Genomic DNA, 21653 nt, shown 5'->3' on the forward strand with positions numbered 1-21653 from the left:
CCCTCATTTCAAATGCAATCAGATTTAGACTGAGCACCTCTAGAACTCTCTGGTCATTTTGTTCTTAATACTGATGCTGTTTTCATCTAAATGGGATGTTGACTATTTTGTTTCTTTCAATTGCAGCAACAGGGGTTTCCTGATGTCATTGGTAGGGATTCATGGGATGTTGATGCCACTCGCTGGGGCTGCATTCATTGTTCATCCCTCATTATATTTGGCATGGGTTGGTTGGACTGAAGAGTCTGTTTCCATGCTGTATGACTGTATGATTGTGGCTTTATAATCTAAATCTATAATAGGTTCTCAGCACCACACTCCTTGCTAACAGCAACCACCACCATTTCATTCCTCATTGCCCTTGAACCAAGAATCTCATTAGACCATTTCAGAGAGCAGTTAAGAGCCAACCACATTGCTATGAGTCTGGAGTCACATGTAGGCCAGATCAGGTAAGGGCGGTAGATTTCCTTCCCTAAAGTACATTAGTGAACCAGATGGGTTTTTACAACAATCGATAATGGTTTCAGTGTCACTGTTTGGAAAGTGCTGGAGTCTAGCACGTGGATGAATAAGGCTGCCCCTGGTCTCTGACTCTTGCCTGAAGGACAGGAGGGAGGTCAGATGCAATGATGAAACATACCTGGCTAGAAGTGGTGGGGGCTGCCGTTAGCAAGGAGTTTAGCACTGAGAGCCTATCATCTGATTGTAGAGCCATAGTCATAGAGTCACACTGCATAGAAACAGATCATTTGGTCCAACCAGTCCATGCCGAACATAATCCTAAACTAAACCAGTCCCACCTGCTGCTCCTGACTCATCCTCCAAACCTTTCCTACTCATCTACTTATCAAAATGTCTTATAAACTTTGTAATTGTGCCTACATCCATCACTTCATCAGGAAGTTCATTCCACACATGAACCCACACTCTGTGCAAAAATTTACCCTGCATGCCTTTTAAAAATCTCTCTCCTCCTGCCTTAAAAAATGTGCCCTCTAGACTTTAAATTCCCCATCCAGGGGAAAAAACACCTCTCATTAACCCTACCTGTATCTCTCCATATGGTCACCTCTCAGCCTCCTACAGTCCAGAGAAATAAGTCCCAGCCTATCCAGCCTTTCTTTGTAACTCAAACCTGGCAATGTCCTGGTCAATCTCTTCTGAACCCTGTCTGGGTTAATAATATTCTTCCAATAACTAGGTGGCCAGATCTGGATGCAATATTCCAGCAGAGGCCTGTAAAACCTCAAGATGACTTCCCAAATCCTATACTCAAAGACTGAGCAATGAAGTCAAGCATGCTAAATGCCTATTTAATCACTCTCTGAAAAAAGGTCAAAGTTCATCACAGTTTAGTTCATGACTCTGGGCTTGGGGAAAGCCAATTTAGGAACGATGGAACACTTGGATGATGGAAAGGTTTAATGATTTCATTGGGTCAGGAGAGGAGAGCATTATATCATGTTCAGTTCACATCCAGCGTTCTTTGACTTCATGTCCAGCACTCATCTGGTCAACAAACAACATTCAAAATGTCCAGAGCAGGATGTGTATCAGACAAATCTGCCCTCAGTGTACTTTTATGTAAAGTGAAAAGTTTTATAAGTTGACCTACCATGGCACTTTTATTAATGACAGAAATCATACATGACAATGAAACAAAAGGTCAAAGTTCATCACAGTTTAGTTCACAACTCTGGGCTTGGGGAAAGCTGTTTTAGGAACAATGGAATACCTAGATGGTTTTATCTTGGCTGCACCATCATTCTGCCATGACAATGCCAGACAGGGAGAGGTCAGCCCAAACCCCCTCTGAAAACTCGATCATGAGGGCCAGCAATCAGAAAAGGTTCACCCCATGATCAATGAGGAGCTGCTTCTCCAATCAAAGACTCTGTCTCGCTCCTCCAATCACAGACTCCCTCTTTCCCACTTTTGTTGCTCCTCATGAGACAGGATCTCTGGAGGAGCGGCAGGGATAGGGTCGGAAGGAATCTGTGATTGGGGGAACAAAGGAGAGACAGAATCTCTGATTGGAGGCTTAGCTCCTTACAGATCATAGGATGAACTTTCCTTCCAGTCTTGCAGAACAAGGTGGTGTTGAATGATAATAGAGCATGCTATTATTAGGAAGTTTGCTTCAATGAGGCGAGTGTCCATTAAGGCTAGGCTTGAGTTTTGACCAGGGAAAAGCTGAGAGGAATGAATGGAGCTGCTGGCTAATCTTGCATTACTCCACCGTTGTTGTTTATTTAGAACTCTTGAAACTTGAGTGAAAACAATATCTGGGTTGTCTCCTATTTTTACCATATGGGAAAAGTTGACAATTATGTATTTATGCTCCCATGTTCCTCAGCTACCAACAAGTCCTGCAGTTGGATTTGGACCCAGAGCTTCTGATGCAATGGTGGAGACACTGCCCACTGCCTCACAAAGCTTCTATACAAAAGTGCTCCCATTCCAAGTTTAAAGTTCTTTTATTCACTTCTCAGCAGTTAACCTTTCCATTATGTCTTTGAGCATTAATGCAAGATTAAAAAGTCAGATAAATTGTTTTTAGCATACATTATTTTCAGAAGCACATTTTCTGTGGCATTGCTCACAGTGGTCAGATAGCAAACTCTTGTATAGAAGCAGAGACTTGACCCATCTGCCCCTACTGCATACTTTGCTCCACAGAATTTTGTTTAGTTTATCCTGTTAAGGCCAGATGGGTAAAAAAAAACTCTACACAGGTACATTTTGAGAATGATTGATTGCCTCTCTATAACCTGTTTTTCCTCTTTAGTCTTTCACGAGATGGGAGCATTTCTGGCTTGGGCAACATTTATAGAGTTATAGTCAAAGCAATGTACAGCTTGGAAACAGACCCTTCGGTCCACCCCATCCATGCCGACCAGATATCCCAACCCAATCTAGTCCTATCTGCCAGCACCCGGCCATATCCCTCCAAATTCTTCCTATTCGTATACCCATCCAGATGCCTTTTAAATGTTGCAATTGTACCAGCCTCCACCACTTCCTCTGGTAGCTCACACACCACTCTCTGCATGAAAAAGTTGCCCCTTGGGTCTCTTTTATATCTTTCCTGTCTCACCCTAAACCTATGTCCTCTAGTTCTGGACTCCCCGACCCCAGGGAAAAGACTATTTATCCTATCCATGTCCCTCATAATTTTATAAACCTCCTATAAGGTCACCCCTCAGCCTCCGACGCTCCAGGGAATGCAGCACCAATCTGTTTAGCCTCTCCTTATAGCTCAAATCCTCCAACCCTGGTGACATCCTTGTAAATCTTTTCTCAATTCTTTCAAGTTTCACAACATCTTTCTGATAGGAAGAAGACCAGAATTGCATGCAATATTCCAACAGTGGTCTAGCCAATGTCCTGTACAGCTGCAATATGATCTCCTGACTCCTGTACTCCATACTCTGATCGATAAAGGAAAGCATACCAAACACCACCTTCACTATCCTATCTACCTGTGACTCCACTTTGAAAGAGCTATGAACCTGCACTCCAAGGTCTCTTTGTTCAGCAACACTCCCTAGGACCTTACCATTAAGTATTGCCCATCTTTCATTGTTCTTGAGCTGAATGGCTCTCGAGGGCATTTGATGGCTATTAAGAGTTAGTCACAATCTGGAGTCACATGTAGGACTGACCCAGTAAAGTTGGTAGATCTCCTTCCCTAAAGAACCATTTTACAACAATCATCAGCTAGGTGAGCGTTAATTCTTGATGTTTATAAAATTGAAATTTCACATACCCATGTCCCCAGAGCATTATTAGAAATCAAATAACAAAAGCTTATGGTCCAACAGGTTTATTTGAACTCACAAGCTTTTGGAGCACTGATCCTTCAAGTGAAGTCACTTTACCTGATGAAGGAGCAACGCTCCAAAAGCTTGTGATTTTATATAAACCTGATGTACTTTAACCTGACGTCATGTGACTTCTGGTTTTGTCCCTTCCAATCCAACTGGCATCTCCACATCGTCCCAGAATATTACCAGACATTTCCACTACACCACCACTGCTTCCTACTTTTCACCTGGTTGTGAATGCATGACTTTTGCACACACCTCAGACAATCAGGAGGAACAATAACTGACAGATTATTTCTCCAATTTGCTTTATATCATCCACGTTGTGACATCTGAAGGCTGGTGAATATAAATATATATAAAATGAAATGTAACTTGTATCACATTGTAAATAACTCTTAGAGAATTGTAGATATCAGTATAACAGTAACTAATGGTAATGAAAGAACTGAAAGAGCTGTGAATGCTGGAAATCTGAAACAAAGAGTGAAGTTCCCGGAAAATCTCAGCAGGTCTGGCAGCATCCGTGGTGAGAAATTAGAGTGAATGTTTTGGATCTGGTGTTCTGAGGAAGGGTCACTGGACCCGAAACGTTGACTCGGATTTGTCTCCACTGAAACTGCCAGACCTACTGAGATTTTCCAGCAATTTTTACAATGAAATAAGATTGATTTTTCTTGACCATCTGAATCCTTGTCCAAGAATTTATTTCAAATTAGTAGTTTCTGCCTCTTCCTCATTCCGTTTTAAAGGTGTGGGTATAACCATGATCCTTTTCGGAGCAATTGGCAACATTTCGTACTGCAGCATCCTCGCCTACAGCCTGTACTACCTGTTTGCTTCCTTCCAATCACCCCTGCCGTGGACAGACTGCTTCAGTTGGTGGGGAGCAGATGAAACATGCAGCAGGACTCCCAAAGGTACAGTACTTCTATTGGGGAAACTATAGTCACTGACTGTTCATTCTGCCAGTCTGAATGAATGAGAGAAATGGGCAGGAGTATTAGTGACCATCTTCACTGTGATCATGCAGCAGAAAGACTCTGATAGAAATCAGCAACAGTAACATTGGGCTGGATGTTACAAGGAGTACATCGGAGTGGGCTGTTCAGATTAGTGTGATGCTGGAAAAGCACAGAAGGTCAGGTAGTATTCAAGGAGCAGGAAAAACAAAAAAAGCACCACTCTAATCTTGACTCTAATCTCCAACATTGTCAGTACCCACTTCCGCCTAATGGGCAGTTTAGTCAGCCCCACTGAAATAATATGCAGTCGGCACTACAAACAGGTAGAAAGCTGGAATTGTCCTTCCTCAGTGGAGAATCTCAAGCTCTGAAGCTGCTGGCCAACTTTTTCAATCGACCTGACTGTAAGAGCGCTCCACTGTGGTTACTGCTGGGGCTGTAAATCAAAATAGACAGATCCAGGTGCCAGAGGAAGCTATGACTGTTGGGCAGGGAGAGATGTGAATGACAAGTAGGGTGGCACTGTTGGGTTTGGAAGTGCAGGTGGATAGGAATGAAAGAGATGTTTGTCTTTTGTTGTTGGATGCTAGGGTTCCCTTGATCAGCAAAAAGGCACCCTCCAAATCCAGCAGCCATCTGCATGTGCCAACTGTGTTATGGTATGGGACAGGTATTTTGTGGTAAGTTGAGTTTTTAAACGAGCCAAATGGACCTGCAAGTATTTGTGATAATGGGCATGGAGAAGATGTTTCCATCAGCTGGAGAGACTCTGATCTGGGGGCAAGGTTGCCGAGTGATGGGATGACCCTTTAGAATTGAGTTGAGGAGGAATTTCTTCAGACAGAGGGCGACTCTGTGGAACTCATTGCTACACAAGACTGTGGAGGCCAGATCATTGAATGTATTTATGACATAGATTAGTAAAGGGTTCAAGGATTACAGGGAGTCGGTAGGAGAATGGGGTTGAAAAACATTAGCCATGATCGAATGGTGGAGCAGGCTTGATGAGCTGAATGGCCTAATTCTGCTTCCATATCTTGTGGTCTGATGTCTTAAATGCACTTAGTGCACAGGTTACTGATGTCCGTACCCATTGACCCTCTGCCTCATGGTGGGGGCGGGGTGGGGGGGGGGGGGTGTGTGGTGGTGGTGAGCGTTGGGATGTGTGGGGAGCTGCAGGGTTAGCTTGTCGACCTATATTGCATGATGCTACCGCTCTCCCCAAACCCAAAATAACGCAGTAGTGTAAAATATCCAACTAATTGTTATTGAGTGACTGGAATTGCAGGATAGTGAGCTATAAAGGTTTATGAACAAAAGTGGTTTGCAAGAACTAGTTTGCCTCCCATAGAGTAGCTCTTTCTTTCTGTAACTGTGTCTCAATGAATATTTTCTTGTTTTCTTCACTTCTGCTCAATGGATTACCAGGATTTAAATTGGGAACATGTGCATCCTCACTCAGTGTTAACATCCTGTTGCACAAGTATAGGGCCTTGAACCTCATCGTCATGTATCCTGTGCAGTGGCCCACTGTTAACCCACTGGGTCTTGAGGTGCATCTGGGGTCTGAGGAGTGCAGAGAAGGTTAAGAGATCAGGAAGGTGGGAACAAGGGCTATGTGGGGGCCAAGGTCCACTTGAAAACTCTGAGATTGAGAAAGACAGATTAGTTTGGGCATTTAGGGAGCTAAAAGATGAGGGAATGGGGGATAAAATAGAGCTGTGTTAAAACATGACCTATGTTACAAGATCTTGGATTTGGGGATACAATAGCCAATTGCTGCTCTCATTACTATCTTCTTATATAAGCAATGATATATTAATAATTACTTTGATCGCACAGATCAATCATGTCAATGAAATATCATAGACATTTGTGGGTATTGTTTATATCTGTACCTAAAGTTCAAATGTAATATTTGAGAGCAAGAGTTAATTCTGACTGTTGTAAGTGCAGTGTATTATTAACTACTATACCATACGCATATAGGATTTATGACTGTTTGGAAAAAACATAGTTTAATTAAAGATAGTGAACATGGATTTGTGAGGGGCAGGTCATGCCTCTCAAGCCTTTATTGAGTCTATAAAGATGTGATGAGACAAGTTGACAAAGCTCAAGCAGTGGATGTGATGTATATGGATTTCAGTAAGGCCTTCGATAAGATTCCCCACGGTAGGCTGGCTGTCCAGTACAAAATTGGGGGGCTGAAAGAATTCAGCGCGTGGCAGTGGATGGAAAATATTCCAAATATTCTGCCTGGAGGTCAGTGACCAATGATGTCCAGGGATCTGTTCTTGGGCCTGTAGTTTTTATAAATTACTTGGAAGAGGAAGGGTGGGTCAATAAGTTTGCTGGTGACGCAAACATCGGTGGTGTTTTAAATAGTGTCAAGAGCTGTTGCAGTCTACAACAAGATGTTGACAGGATGCAGAGCTGGGCTGAGAAGTGGCAGATGGCTAAGTGTGAAGTGGTTCATTTTGGAAGGTCGAATTGAATGCTTAATACAGGTTTAAAGACAGGATTTTTGACCATGTGGAGGAACAGTAAGATCTTGGGATCCATGTCCATAGATCCCTCAAAGTTGCCACCCAAATTGATAGAGTTGTTAAGAAGGGATATTGTGTTTTGGCTTTCATTAACAGGGAAATTGAGTTTAAGAGCTGCAAGGTCCTGGTTAGACCACATTTGGAATATTGTGCCAGTTCTGGTTGTCTCATTGCAGGAAGGATGTAGATGCTTCAGAGAGGGTACACAGATTTACCAGAATGCTGCCTGGATTGGGGGGCTTATCTTATGGAGAGAGGTTGAGTGAGTTCAGGGTTTTCACACTGGAGAGAAGGAAGAGAGGTGACTGGATAGAGGTGTACAAAGTAATGAGAAGCATAGACAGAGTGGATGGCCACAGACTTTTCCCCAGGGCAGAAATGGCTGTCACGAGGGTTCATAATTTTAAGGTGATTGAGGAAGGTATAGGGGAGATGTCAGAGGTAGGTTCTTTATGCAGAGGGAGATGAGTGCATGGAATGCATTGCCAGCGGTGATAGTAGAGTCAGAGTCATTAGGGACATTTAAGCGACAGTGGAGCAAGCACATGGATGGCAGTAAATTGAGGGGTGTGTAGTTTAAGATAAATGCTCAGTACAGCATCGTGGGCTGAAGGGCCTGTACTGTGCTGCACTGTTCTATGTTCTATACTCAATATACTCTCTGGTGAATCTTCCCTGTCAATGGAAGAGAGTTTGGTGATGATCTTGCTGTGTGGGATATCGGCTGTTGAGTATCGTTCTGAGAGTATAACAATGTGAGGCTGTTACTGGGTTCATCTGAGCGACAGCTCTCCCAGTCTAAGACAGTAGAGGGAGCTCTTTATTCTATGACTTGGTGGTGGCTGTGAAGTGGAACTTGTCCACATTGAATTGAATTTATTGTCACGTGTACTGAGGCACAGTGAAAAGCTTTGTCTTGCAAGCAATGCAGTTAAGTAGCATAGATAGTAAATAATAAGTAAGCAGCGGCAAAACAAAATCACAGGTACAGGCGAATATTAAGAGTTTGTGAAAACAGAGTTATTAGTAATTTTTAAATGCATTCTATTAAGTTTAAAGAGTGTAGGGTGATTATAGGAAGTAGGAAACTTAGATCTGCATTCAGGTTCTCACAAGGAGTCGATCATATCCGGTGCCATCTTGCTGTGTTCTCTGCTAAAGTTAGATAAACATTTAGTGAAGGCAGAGGTTTACAAATGGGTGATTACGACTTTGACATAAACTTGGAGAAGCAGATTTGCACATACCCGAAAGGTATGAATTTCCTGATGATTTTGGGGATTTTGTTTTGCAACAATATGTACCAGAGTAGGCTGTGTTCTGCCTTTTCATCGGTATGTTAATATACTTTTAAGAAATATGCTCATGATATCATCACTGTATTATGGCATGTGATCTGACAGCAAAAATGTCTCAATCCATCTTCCCCAAGATCACTTGAAGCAGGACATTCTACTGGAAACATATGCTCTGTTGTCACCTATTGGCTTAATATTACCATAGACACATTTGAGTATAATGTTCTACAAAATAGTTAGTTGTAGGAAATGTCTAGGGTATTATTATTTCTATTTCTATTTATATCTTTTTCCTGGATGGGGTTCCTGGGGTTTGTGGTGATGTCATTTCATGTTCATTTTCTGAGGCATTGATAGATGGTATCTAGATCTATGTGTTTGTTATGGCGTTGTGGTTGGAGTGCCAGGCCTCTAGGAATTCTCTGGCATGTCTTTGCTTAGCTTGTCCCAGGATAGATGTGTTGTCGAAATGGTGGTTTTTTTTCATCCGTGTGCAGGGCTATGAGGGAGAGAGGGTCGTGCCTTTTTGTGGCGAGCTGGTGTTTGTGTATCCTCGGGCTAAATTTCATGCAAGGACTGCCACAAACACTACGTAAGACAAACAGGAAGAAAGCAGGAGACAACAGCTTCACTTCACTTGGAGGTCGCCACTGATGGTGTTACCTACCCAGGTAATGAAACGTCTGGATATCAAACCTACAGCTCAGCAAGCAAACCTACACCCTAAACCTCAACCTGAGCTACAAACCTTCACACACCTTGCAGTAAATGTCTGTTGGATTCTTTGATTCCACAATATTCAAGACCAGCGGCCTTTGTTACAGAAGGTGACAAATACATTGTTACATGAGATAAGTTATCCTTTTAGTGGTAAATACAAATCATGATAGCAGAAGTTACTATCTGTGAAGTACTCCAGTATATTGGCCGATATTTGCAAAACAACAGAAAATTCAAACAATGAGAAAGTAGCTCATCGTGATTCAGATTCTGAGAGTCCATGCAACTACAGAAATCTATAGTTAAGCATTAATGATCAAGACAACAGAGCTGCTTTCTTCTTGATAAGAATGTATGAACTTTTAAGACAAAATAATTTTTTAAGATTGCCTTAATTAAAAGTAAAACAAAAAAGCTAAATTCTACACATAGAATGGAGCAGAAGCCAAGTGCAGTACAGAAAGCTCGAAAGCTGGATGCTCTGCTCCAGAGAGTTGATGTTTAAGTAATAGATTTTTAGAACAACGGCAAGAACTTTGTTCTTAAGGAAAGAGCAGTTTTAACATATGCTGACATACTATAAGGAACAGTTGTCTTATGTTGGTACAGTGCAACATTTTAAAGGCTGATTCGTGGATAGCAGAAATCTCATAAGGCTTTGGGCATCCAGTGACACATTTACAGAATTGTAACTGTTTAAACAAGCTAGGAAATTATACTTTATCTGCCAAAAGATAGATGATCCTGAAAAAAGAGCTGTAAAATCCAAGCAAAGTGTACTTTCACAAAAATTACAAAATTTGCAAAGTGTGTTTTCCATGGGTGATCTTAAAGACACAATAATGGCATAGAAGGTTCTCAAGGTTAACTCAAGTTAAAACTAAAGTTCAGAATGAATAGAATCCAACTCATGGTATACAGACAACAGACCCAACAATCTACTGACCAATTTGTTGGCATGAGTATGATTTTTCTGAAGTGGGACTGTCAGAGTAGTTCTTTGAGTTTGACAACACTTAAAGCCTGAAGAGAGGAATTTTCCAGTAAGAGAGAGGGCCAGACATTATATGGCATTCCTTAATGATTGATGCAAGTGTGAAGCTACAGCAGCAGAACAACCTCACTGTGTTCAGCCAGCACACTCTTGCTCTAGTCAACAAAGCACAATCAACCAACAAAATTTACAGATGTGGTTTGTCACATCTACCCAAAAGCTGTTCAGCTTTTCTTAATCACTGAAGCATGTGACAATGAGAGATTTTGCAGGCAGTTGGTTCCAAAGGTTAAGCCTGATCCCAGATCAAAACACAGGAGCAGCAAGATGGCAGTAAGGCAAGGTGCACAAATGTAAACCAAAGTGAAAGGCAAAATTCAGATGACCAAACTTTCCGTATTGTTCACCTCACGCACAACCTCAAAGGTACAAAACAATCGAGACAAATCATTTTGAAAAGTAAGAAAGAAATAATACCAAAAGCTTTACTCCATGTCCATTTAACACCAAGAACACATGGATACTGTATGTATAAGATAGGTAGCTTATGTGTTTGTGTACTGATCAGGGATGAATCAACATGTTTATACTGAGATGTACTGAACATACTAATCACACCTCTATATCCCCACAATGTTGTAGTCATTCCTTGAATGGAAGTTTAATTTCAGTTCAGAAGAATTAGAAGTTCAAGAGAACAGTTGACTCGAAGCAGAAGAATCAAGTTTTCAGTTTAGGAGAATAGACACCATAGAGAAGGGTCTTAGTTTGTGAAGTTGGAGTAGGAGAGTTAGTACACAAATTTTTAAGATGTAAGAACTGAGAAAGGGGTTAGACCATCAGAATTGAAAGGACCTTCAAACCATCAGAACTAAAAGGCAGTCTTAAAAGTCTAACAACAGGAAAATTGAAATGCTAATTAAAAAGCCAAGTGTTAAAACAGGAATTATATTTCTCTGGGGCTGAGGATCCATAAAGGATATTGCTCAGGAAAATGTTGACACTTTTGTTTTTCTGCTTATGTTAAAATCTAACATCTCCATACAAAACATTTTGAAATTTCTTTATTATAAATTTGCATTCTTGTGTTTTTGAACATTGTCAGCTTTGTGTAAATGCATTCAGTAACTAATCATAAAAGTAACCAGCTCCAAAAATAAACTTTTATGGTCTAACAATCCAGGTTTCATTGTGGGAACTGATTTGTCCAGTATTCCCATCAGCTGGGATCAAAACATTTGAAATGTTCCTCATTTGAATCTTTTATGTTGGAAGTAAAAGACACAAAAAATACAAACTATATTACACCATACTGGAACTATGAAATGAATTCATGATTAATATCTGAGAGAATTATTTTTCCCTTTTAACACAACAACACCTCAGGAAAGGGTTACCCCTATCACCACACTAAAATTCAGCTGAACCAGCAGCAAGTGATTTCTGTTTTGGCAAATTGATGATCATTTACACATGGTGTCAAGCTATTATGTTCAGTTCATGTCTCTCCCTAAGCCTCTAACTCAGCTCACTATTACTATAGAAAATAATTTCCTTAAACTCGTATCTTCATGTTTTGGAGGATGTGTCCTCTGATAGCTTGACAGCCTTCTGCATCTGGTGTTGTCCTGTAATCAAGGACCTCTGCCCAGCCCTGCCTTGACTGTTATTGCTGATGGATACTATCAGCACTTCTGCCATGTTGCCTGAATTTCTGAATGAATCTGTTTCTGTTCCCCTACATTGTACTGCAAACCACAAGTCACCAGACAGCTTTTCAATTATTCCTCAAGATAGTTTGCTCATCATTTCACAGAGATTGTAAAATTTCTTGAAAATGCTGTTTTGAGTTCATTGTTCAAAATAGCAATCTGACCTTTCTGAAGAAAATGCAGTTGCTTCCAACTTCAATTCTGCAATCTCAAATAGAAGTAATAACATATTATGAAACTTCATCCCACCTCACAGCTCCCCATGGAAAAATACAGTATATGTACTTGTAAAAGGATTTTAATTTTCAATTATTTCCTTATGATTAGATTAATTCAATTCTGATTTTACTTTGACGTTAACTGCATACCTGTGTGAACTGGCTGGACAGAGTGGGTGTGAGGATGATGTTTCCAATGGTAGGAGAGACAAGGACCCAAGTGCACAGCCTTAGAGTAAAGGGAAGACCTTTTTAGAATGGAGATAATTAGAAACATCTTCAGTCAGAGAGTGGTGGATCTATGGAACTCATTGCCACGGAAGGCTGTGGAAGCCTGATCATTGACTGTATTTAAGATGGAGATAAGTTCTTAAGTATCAAGGGTTGTGGGGAAAAAGCAGGAGAATGGATGGAGAAACTTATCAGCCATGATCAAATGGCAGAGCAGACTCGACCGGCTGAATGGCCTAATTTCTGCTCCCATGTCTTATAGTCTTACAGTGTATATACGCTTTGATCCGTTTTGACGAAAAATCCTGTTTCCTTCCATGTTTGCTTTTGATAAATCATTCAGTATGATACTGTCTCTTGCTTTGACATAAAGATTTTTGAATTGGCTGATTATAGCATTACACTTTAACAAAAACCTAATTCCGTTCTGTTGGAAAATTCTGCAAGATAAATTAGAGAGCTGTAATCTATATAAATAAGTCTGAGTTTTTGTATATGTCAATGTAAAAGTGTTGCATAGCCAATACCAATTTCCATTGTTCAATATTACTTGCATAAAACAATAGCTGACTATTTGTTTGATTGCCATCTTGTCAGCTTGTAATAAAGCTGCACTAATGCCAATGTCACTGGCATTAACTACCAGTTTAAATGGTAATGCATAATTCAGTGCTGCTGAAATTGGTGCAACAGTCAGTACAACTTTCAACCTGTCAAACGTATTCTGAAATCACACTATCATTCATATCTCTTGCAAATTTTTAAATAAATTATCAAAGGAAGCAGCATATGCTAAAATTCTGAACAAACCTATGGTAGTACTTACCCACTGCATATTTCTTCTTATATCCTCTGACTGCTTATTTTTGCTTCTATTGGTGCTACTTGGCTTTGTCCCATGATTTTGTTATTTTTGCTTTAGAAAATTCACTTTTGAAAAAGACCGTGGACAAAGTAGCTTTTTAATTTCTCCATTTGTTCATGTGGTATATATGTTCCTCCCAGACATAGCTGATTTTGACCAAATCATAATAAATACCACACAGTTGCATAATTGTCCGATGGCCTTGCTGGTTAATCATTGAAATATTGCTGATGCATTTTTCAACTTGAAGGGCATGTATTTATATTGATAAATTCCATTGGGGTTAATGGAGCTGATATTTCTGAGGCTTTATTGGTCAAAGTAACTTGTCAATATCCCATTAATGAATACATTTTTATAACAAACTGTGTCTTTCTAATCCTCTCCAATACTGTATATTCCTCCAGTCAGAATCAATATAAATTCGTCATTTCCATAATATTGACTTGGTGATACTTTATCCAGCCATTGTGATCTGCCTGGTGTTCACACCATCACGCTGAGCAACCCACACCTTTATAAGACTCTGTTCAATAATGTCATTGTCAATCATGAACTTGATCTCTTACTTACTTGCGCTAACTTCTCTGGGTTGAGTCTGGAGGGATGTTGATTTATGAGTGGTGTATAGACCTGACCAGACTCCCTGATAATATTTTAAGGTAGCCGGGACCTTAACTTTTTCTTATATTGAAGGCAGATGTGAAGTACCATGCTCCAGATGCAATGTGACTGGTCAAATGACTCGATGGTAAGCAAAACACAATTTATTTGAACACTATATTTAAAATACAAACAAAAGAAAATGGAATTTAGAATAACTTAACTTTTAGAACAGTTAATTGAATAGTAAATATCGTATCCATTACTGATTAACTGTTCCAAAATAGTAACATCCCAGAAACACATCCCTTGGTAAAAAGGGAAATTCAGACACAGATTCTCGCATGCAGTTCTCCGATTCGGGAGGGAAAAAAAGATCAAAAGAAAATTCAGAGAAAGTTCATGAAGCTCCCAACTCAGTTGAGACCCCAAAGGCTCCTGCTTAAAATTATAAAGCTGAAAACTAGAAAGCCTGAGCTGTGAGAGGTGGCTACACACAGACTACTTTCATTTTTCCAACTTAAAATAAAACCCAAGGCCTCTCATTGTTCACTTTGTTAGAGACAGTTTGGTATCTCTGCCTTACAACCTCTCTTCCAAAAACAAGGACAAAATAATCTCTTAAAGTGGCAGCATCGTCACAGTGGCACCTCCTGTGTTCACTCCATTATGACCAAAAATCATTTACATATAAACATGCAAACCAGCAACAAGAGAAGGCCGCTAGGCCTTTTGAGTTTGTTCTGTCATTCAATAAGATTGTGGCTGATCTGATTTTAACCTCCACTCTACATTCCTGCAGATCCTAATGATCTTACATCCCCTTATTTTGGATTAGGTATTAGGCAAGAACTTTTGAAAGCTGACTGAGGGCAGATGTTCGCATCTGGAAAATGGGAAGCCTTCAGAAATGAGATAACAAGAATCCAGAGAAAGTATATTCCTGTCAGGGTGAAAGGGAAGGCTGGTAGGTACAGGGACTGCTGGATGACTAAAGAAATTGAGGGTTTTGTTAAGAAAAAGAAGGAAGCATATGTAAGGCATAGACAGGATAGATTGAGTGAATCCTTAGAAGAATATAAAGGAAATAGGAGTATACTTAAGAGCGATATCACAAGGGCAAAAAAGGGGACATGAGATCGTTCTAGCAAATAGAATTAAGGGGAATCCAAAAAGTTATTACAAATACATTAAGGACAAAAGGCTAACTAGGGAGAGAATAGGGCCCCTCAAAGATCAGCAAGGCAGCCTTTGTGTGGAGCAGCAGAAAATGGGGGAGATACTAAACGAGTATTTTGCATCAGCATTTACTGTGGAAAAGGATATGGAAGATGTAGACTGTAGGGAAGTAGATGGTGACATCTTGCAAAATGTCCAGATTACAAAGGAGGAAGTGCTGGATGTCTTGAAACAGTTAAAGGTGGATAAATCCCCAGGGCCTGATCAGGTGTACCCTAGAACTCTGTGGGAACCTAGAGAAGTGATTGCTGGGCCTTGCTGAGATATTTGCAGCATCGATAGTCACTGGTGAGGTGCTGGAAGACTGGAGGTTGGCTAACGTGGTGCCACTGTTTAAAAAGGGTGGTAAGGAAAAGGCAGGGAACTATAGACCAGTGAGCCTGACCTCCGTGGTGGGCAAGTTGTTGGAGGGAATCCTGAGGGACAGGATGTACATGTATTTGGAAAGGCAAGGACTGATTAGGGATAGTCAACATGGTTTTGTGCATGGGAAATCATGTCTCACAAACTTGATTGAGTTTTTTGAGGATGTAACAAAGAGGATTGATGAGGGCAGAGCAGTAGATGTGATCTATATGGATTTCAGTAAGGCATTCGACAAGGATCCACATGGGAGACTGATTAGCAAGGTTAGATCTCACGGAATACAGGGAGATCTAGCCATTTTGGATACAGAATTGACTCAAAGGTAGAGAACAGAGGGTGGTGGTGGAGGGTTGTTTTTCAGACTGGAGGCCTTTGACCAGTGAGTGCCACAAGGATCGGTGCTGGGTACATTTTGTTGTTTACATAAATGATTTGGATGCGAACATAAGAAGTACAGATAGTAAGTTTGCAGATGTCAACAAAATTGGTGATGTAGTGGACAGCAAGGAGGGTTACCTCAGATTACAACAGGATCTTGATCAGATGAGCCAATGGGCAGAGAAGTGGCAGATGGAGTTTAATTCAGATAACTGCGAGGTGCTGCATTTTGGGAAAGCAAATCTTAGCAGGACTTAATGGTAAGGTTCTAGGGTGTGTTGCTGAACAAAGAGACCTTGGAGTGCAGGTTCATAGCTCCTTGAGAGTGGAGTCACGGGTAGATAGGATAGTGAAGAAGACATTTGGTATGCTTTCGTTTATTGGTCAGAGTATTGAGTACAAGGAGGTCATGTTGCGACTGTACAGGACATTGGTTAGGCCACTGCTGGAATATTGCGTGCAATTCTGGCCTCCTTCCTATCGGAAAGATGTTGTGAAACTTGAAAGGGTTCAAAAAGGATTTACAAGGATGTTGCCAGGTTGGAGGATTTGACCTATAGGGAGAGGCTGAACAGGCTGATGCTGTTTTCCCTGGAGCATCGGAGGCTGAGGGGTGACCTTAGAGAGGTTTACAAAATTGAGGGGCACGATAGGATAAATAGGCAAAATCTTTTCCCTGAGGTTGGGGAGTACAGAACTAGGGCATAGGTTTAGGGTGAGGGGGGAAAGATATGAAAGAGACCTATGGGGCAACATTTTCAGAGGGTGGTATGTGTATGGAATTAGACGCTAGAGGAAGTGGTGGATGCTGGTACAAATGGGTATATGAATAGGAAGGATTTGGAGGGATATGGGCCGGGTGCTGGCAGGGGGGACTAGATTGGGTTGGGATATCTGGTTGGCTTAGACGGGTTGGACCGAAGGGTCTATTTCCATGCTCTACATCTCTGTGAACTCTAAGCCAGGCCAGGTAAGGATGGCAGTTTCTCTCTGTAAAGGGCACTAATAAACCACATGGGCTTTGATAACAATCTGCAATTGTTTGAAAAAAATTGGGCATCATTGTTAAACTATGATCCCTAGTTCTGGATTCTCTCATGAAGAAGTTAGAAATACCTTGTATGGCTAAACTGTATGGGAGAAGAAAACTGGGGATGGATTTGGATGGTCAACTATGGTCATATTGAATAGCACATCATGCTTGAAGAGCCAAATGGCCTACTTTGGTTCTATTTTTCTATGTTTAAACCTTTGGCAAGTATGTAGCTTATACGGTCAGTGAGCAATCTGTTACTCTGTACCCTGCAATCTCTAACTCAGGACCAGTAAAACCATGCTACCAGCTACAAACAATTTTTTTCTGGAGAAGTGCTGGCAAGGTTTGCTGCACTTTCTATGCAGTAAATGGCCAGATGTTATTGCAACAAATTCCACAGTACCCACTTCGTTTGTTGATTGTCTGGACAGTTTGTTTTACAGCATAGTGTTTATGTAGAATATCATGATAGTTGATGGGCTACAGTTTGTTTCCATGATACAGTCCATGTGGATAATTTAACAGGTTGTGTTGGAGGGAAGGATGTATTTCAAACAATCCATTTATACTCTGTGCATATTAATCCACCCTACCCCCTCCAACTGGAAGGATATCTGCCAAATATGATAGGTTGTCACCTTTACAAGCCCCTGGCACTCGCAGTTACTGCCTTCCAGCAAGACTAGATGGTAGCAAAAGTTCAAGGGAACTCAGGCAGATGTTATTTGAAGCAATGTTGATAACTGGAGAAGTTTAGAATTTGGAAGATTGATAAAGAGGGGGACACTAAAGTATGAAAGTAAACCGGCAAGTGACATGGAAGCAGATTGTAAGATCATAAGTATTTGAAAAGAACAAGATTAGTGCAAACAAATGTAGGACCCTCAATGTCTGGCACAGGGGAATTGATAATGGAAAATAGGAAATGGCAGAGTAATTAAACAGCTACTTCACATCTGTCTTCATAGATAACAAATAACTTGCCAGAAATTTAAAGGAATATTAACTTGCAAGAGATTAGTATTTGCAAAACACTAGTACTGGAGAAATTAATAGAATCGAAAGTTAATAAATCCCCAGGCCTGATAATATCCTGCTTGTGAACTAAAGGAGGTGGACATGGAAATAATGGACGTGGGGATAACTTTCTTCCAAAACTCTGTTAAATCTGTGGAATTCTGTTGAATCTGTAACAGTCCTGGTAGATCAGAAGATGGGAAATGTAACTCAGCTATTTAAAAGTGAGGGAAAGAAAAAACTGGAATTTTCAGACTGGTTAACCTGAAATCAGTAGTAATGTCAGGGTCTATTATAAAGGATAGGTTAATAGCTCACTTACAAAATACCAATGGAAGTACACAAAGTCCAGACAGACTTCTGAAAGGGAAGTTAGTTTGCCAAACCTGTTGGGGGTTTTCTGGAATATAACTCATCGATAAGGGAGAACCTTATTTGTATTTACAGAAAGATTTTGATAAAGTCCCAAGAAAAAATGAATGCACATGGGATGGCAGGGAGTGGAGGGGGCGCAGGAGAAAGGTGTATGTGTGGTGCAATCTAATGGATTGAGAAATTGCACTCGGAAAACTGGGGAAAACTAACTAGGTCATTTTTGAAGTGGAAGGTGGTGACAATTGATGTACATCAGGGATTAGTGCTTGGGCCCCAGCAATTCCCAGTAAGGATCAACAATTTGGATGAAAAAAAATCAAATATATTATTTTCACATTTGCTGATGACACAGAATTAGGTAGGATTATGAATGATGGGGATGTAAAGAGGATTCAGTGTGAATTAGACAAGTTGAGTGAGTGAGCAAATGCACGGTAGGTGCAGTATAATGTGGACAGGTGTGAAATTGTTTATTTTGGTCAGAAAAACAGAATGGCAGAATATTATTTAAATGGTGATAGATTGGGAGACATGGTTGCATGAAGGGACCTGGATGTCATTGTACACTACTCACTGAAAGCAGTAAGCAGGAGAAATGGTACTTTGGCTGTCAACACAAGAGGATTTGAATACAGGAATGAGGATGGTTTACTGCACACAAAGTATGAGAAAGTGAGGACTGCAGATGCTGGAGATCAGAGTGTGCTGCTGACAAAGCACAACAGGTCAGGCAGCATCCGTAGATGCAGGAAAATCGATGTTTTGGGTATAATCATGACCTTCATCAGAACCCTTCTTCAGAATTACACATGAAGTATGTTGTTTTCGACTCCTTGCGAAGAGGGAGAACAATGAAGGTTCACCAGGCTGATTCCTGGCATAGCAGTATTGTCATTTGAATCGAGATTGATTTGACTGGGTATGTGCACACAAGTTCAGAAGAATGAACAGGGATATTTCTGCCACATTTACAATTCTGACAGAACTGGACAGCCCAGATGCAGGGATCCATGGCCAAGGAGCCTCACACTCAGGGTTCTCAGTTGGCTAGGGGACCAAGATAAGAGAAAGTCCTTCACTTATAAGATAGCGAACCCGGGGAGGGCATATCACCCAATATATTTAAGAAAGAAATGGGTTTATAGAACCAAGGCTTATGAGAAGAGAGTGAAGCATGGGATTGTGATGGTGTATTGTGAATAATCATACTGAATGTTAGATTGGACAAACTGGGTCAAAAGACTGATTCCTTTCCTATTTTCCATATTTCTATTGTGTGTTGTCTCAAGGTCTGTCATACGACATACTAAATGGGGCAGTGCATTATAATTGAATCATTTGTTACAATTAGACTGTGTTACACTGAGTTAAATATTACAATCCATTGAAAATTACAATTCTAATCAGTTGGGGCTATGGATAACAACAGGACCATGTGTTGTATTTTGGCTCTGTGTTATTATGATATCACTTCAACTCTGAGAACTCTAACTTCAGTGGAAATATCAGTAATTGAAAGAATTCGCATAAAGGAGTCCCGATTCTATCAGCACAGTGTGTTTCTTTGCATATTGATAAGCTTTATAATAATAATCACTCACTGGAGGAACCCTGTAATTTAATATCTTTAATCTGTTTAGCAGAAGTCTAGTTTCTGTCAAATAAAAGCACCAGTGCACAGAAAGGATGACAGTGCTGAAAGAGACTGTATCTCTTTTTCTCTGACACATCTGTAACCATCAAGCTGAATCAGTCACAGTGAGCCAGTGATCCTGATTAATCACTAGAAATAACAGCTTTGTTCCTGGTGCGCTGCAATTCTAAACACATTCCACATGTTCCAGATCCACTCTGCAATCTCACTCTGGACGATGGATATTTTAAAATTGTTAACACAACATGGCTGCAGACAAACAATGAAAGTTGTCCAAATGGATCAGTAATCTCCATTCCTCACCAGGGTCCGAGTGAGCAATACTGGGAGTAAGTACATTGCTGCAGAGAGCTGCACCTATAACCTGTGCAGCTGGACCAGTAACTCCTCGTAGAAAGGTTAGTTGGTGAATGTCCTGTTGAATGAAAGGGAAGCTGTTTGATTTCAATGGAGCTTTTATTTATATCATACTCCAGGTAAACTATAACATCGCAACAGGAGTCCTTCATTTGTAAACAGTTTCCTGTTTTCTAAGACTGCAGGCTTATTTTAACAACGTTTGCATAGTGAAACATTTATTGAACATTTCTATTTATTAATCAAGGAACAGATTCACCATGAGAATTGGTTCTAATTATCTCTGTTTAATTAAATAACCCATAATGCTCGAACTGAATGGAGAACAGTACTGTGCTTTAACATTGCCACCGTGTAGATGTTTTGACTAATCATCATGAGATTGCTGTTTTGCTTGAACTTGTTTTCACCTAAATACTGCTTTACATTCTCCAAGTCTTGCAAGCCCAGCTTCTTCACTTACACAGAGCACAGAGTCTGTCAAAGAGCCACATAATGGTGCTGCACCGTTGTGGGTGGACTGACCATGCTCCATTTTAATGGCATTAGCTGCTGTCAGGTACACTTCACAGTCCAGTGTGGGGCTGGTGTTTCACTGAATGGGGTGAGTGCATGACTGAGTGAATATATATTTTGGATAAGTAGGTAGATGTATAGGCTTGCAGCAGGGTGACCCCACAGGTTCCAAATGTACACTTTTGGCTCTGTGTCTGGTATGTGAAGATCTGGGCTAATATAAGAAAGTCAATGAAACATGGTTAGGAATGCCTTCAAATCCAATCAATCCTCCAGGGAATTTGATATGCTTTCTCTGTTTAACTTTGTTAATCAAATCAGTAAAAGTAGAGAGCAAAATCATAAAAACATAAAATTTTATCTTTGTTTTAATTAAATAGTGTTGAATATAACCCAACCTTTTCCAAAATTCCATTTCCAAAAGTCGAACTGATTGAGTTAGACATCATTCAAAACTGGATATATTTGCTTAAATACTGTCTACATTCTGAGTCCTATCAAAGATGCTTTTTGTCATTCTGTTCTTCAGTAAAGTGGCTTTACGTCGGACTAGTTCAATAGATGAGACAGGGGAGATGGTTTGGTATTTAGCCCTCTGTCTGCTTCTGGCCTGGCTGATCATTGGAACTGTGCTATCCAAAGGAATCAAATCTTCAGGAAAGGTAAAATGACGAGTGATGAAACGGATTGGACTGTTGACATAAAGGACAGATTGCTGCAACAGTAAAAT

General features: G+C 40.5%; 1 pseudogene; it reads left to right on the forward strand.

Moving 5' to 3' along the window:
• LOC132820316 (sodium- and chloride-dependent neutral and basic amino acid transporter B(0+)-like) overlaps positions 1-21653 on the forward strand; it is a 45700-nt pseudogene that overhangs the window by 2399 nt on the left and 21648 nt on the right.

The sequence above is a fragment of the Hemiscyllium ocellatum genome, chromosome 11, assembly GCF_020745735.1.
Source record: "Hemiscyllium ocellatum isolate sHemOce1 chromosome 11, sHemOce1.pat.X.cur, whole genome shotgun sequence".
In the NCBI taxonomy this organism is placed as follows: domain Eukaryota; kingdom Metazoa; phylum Chordata; class Chondrichthyes; order Orectolobiformes; family Hemiscylliidae; genus Hemiscyllium; species Hemiscyllium ocellatum.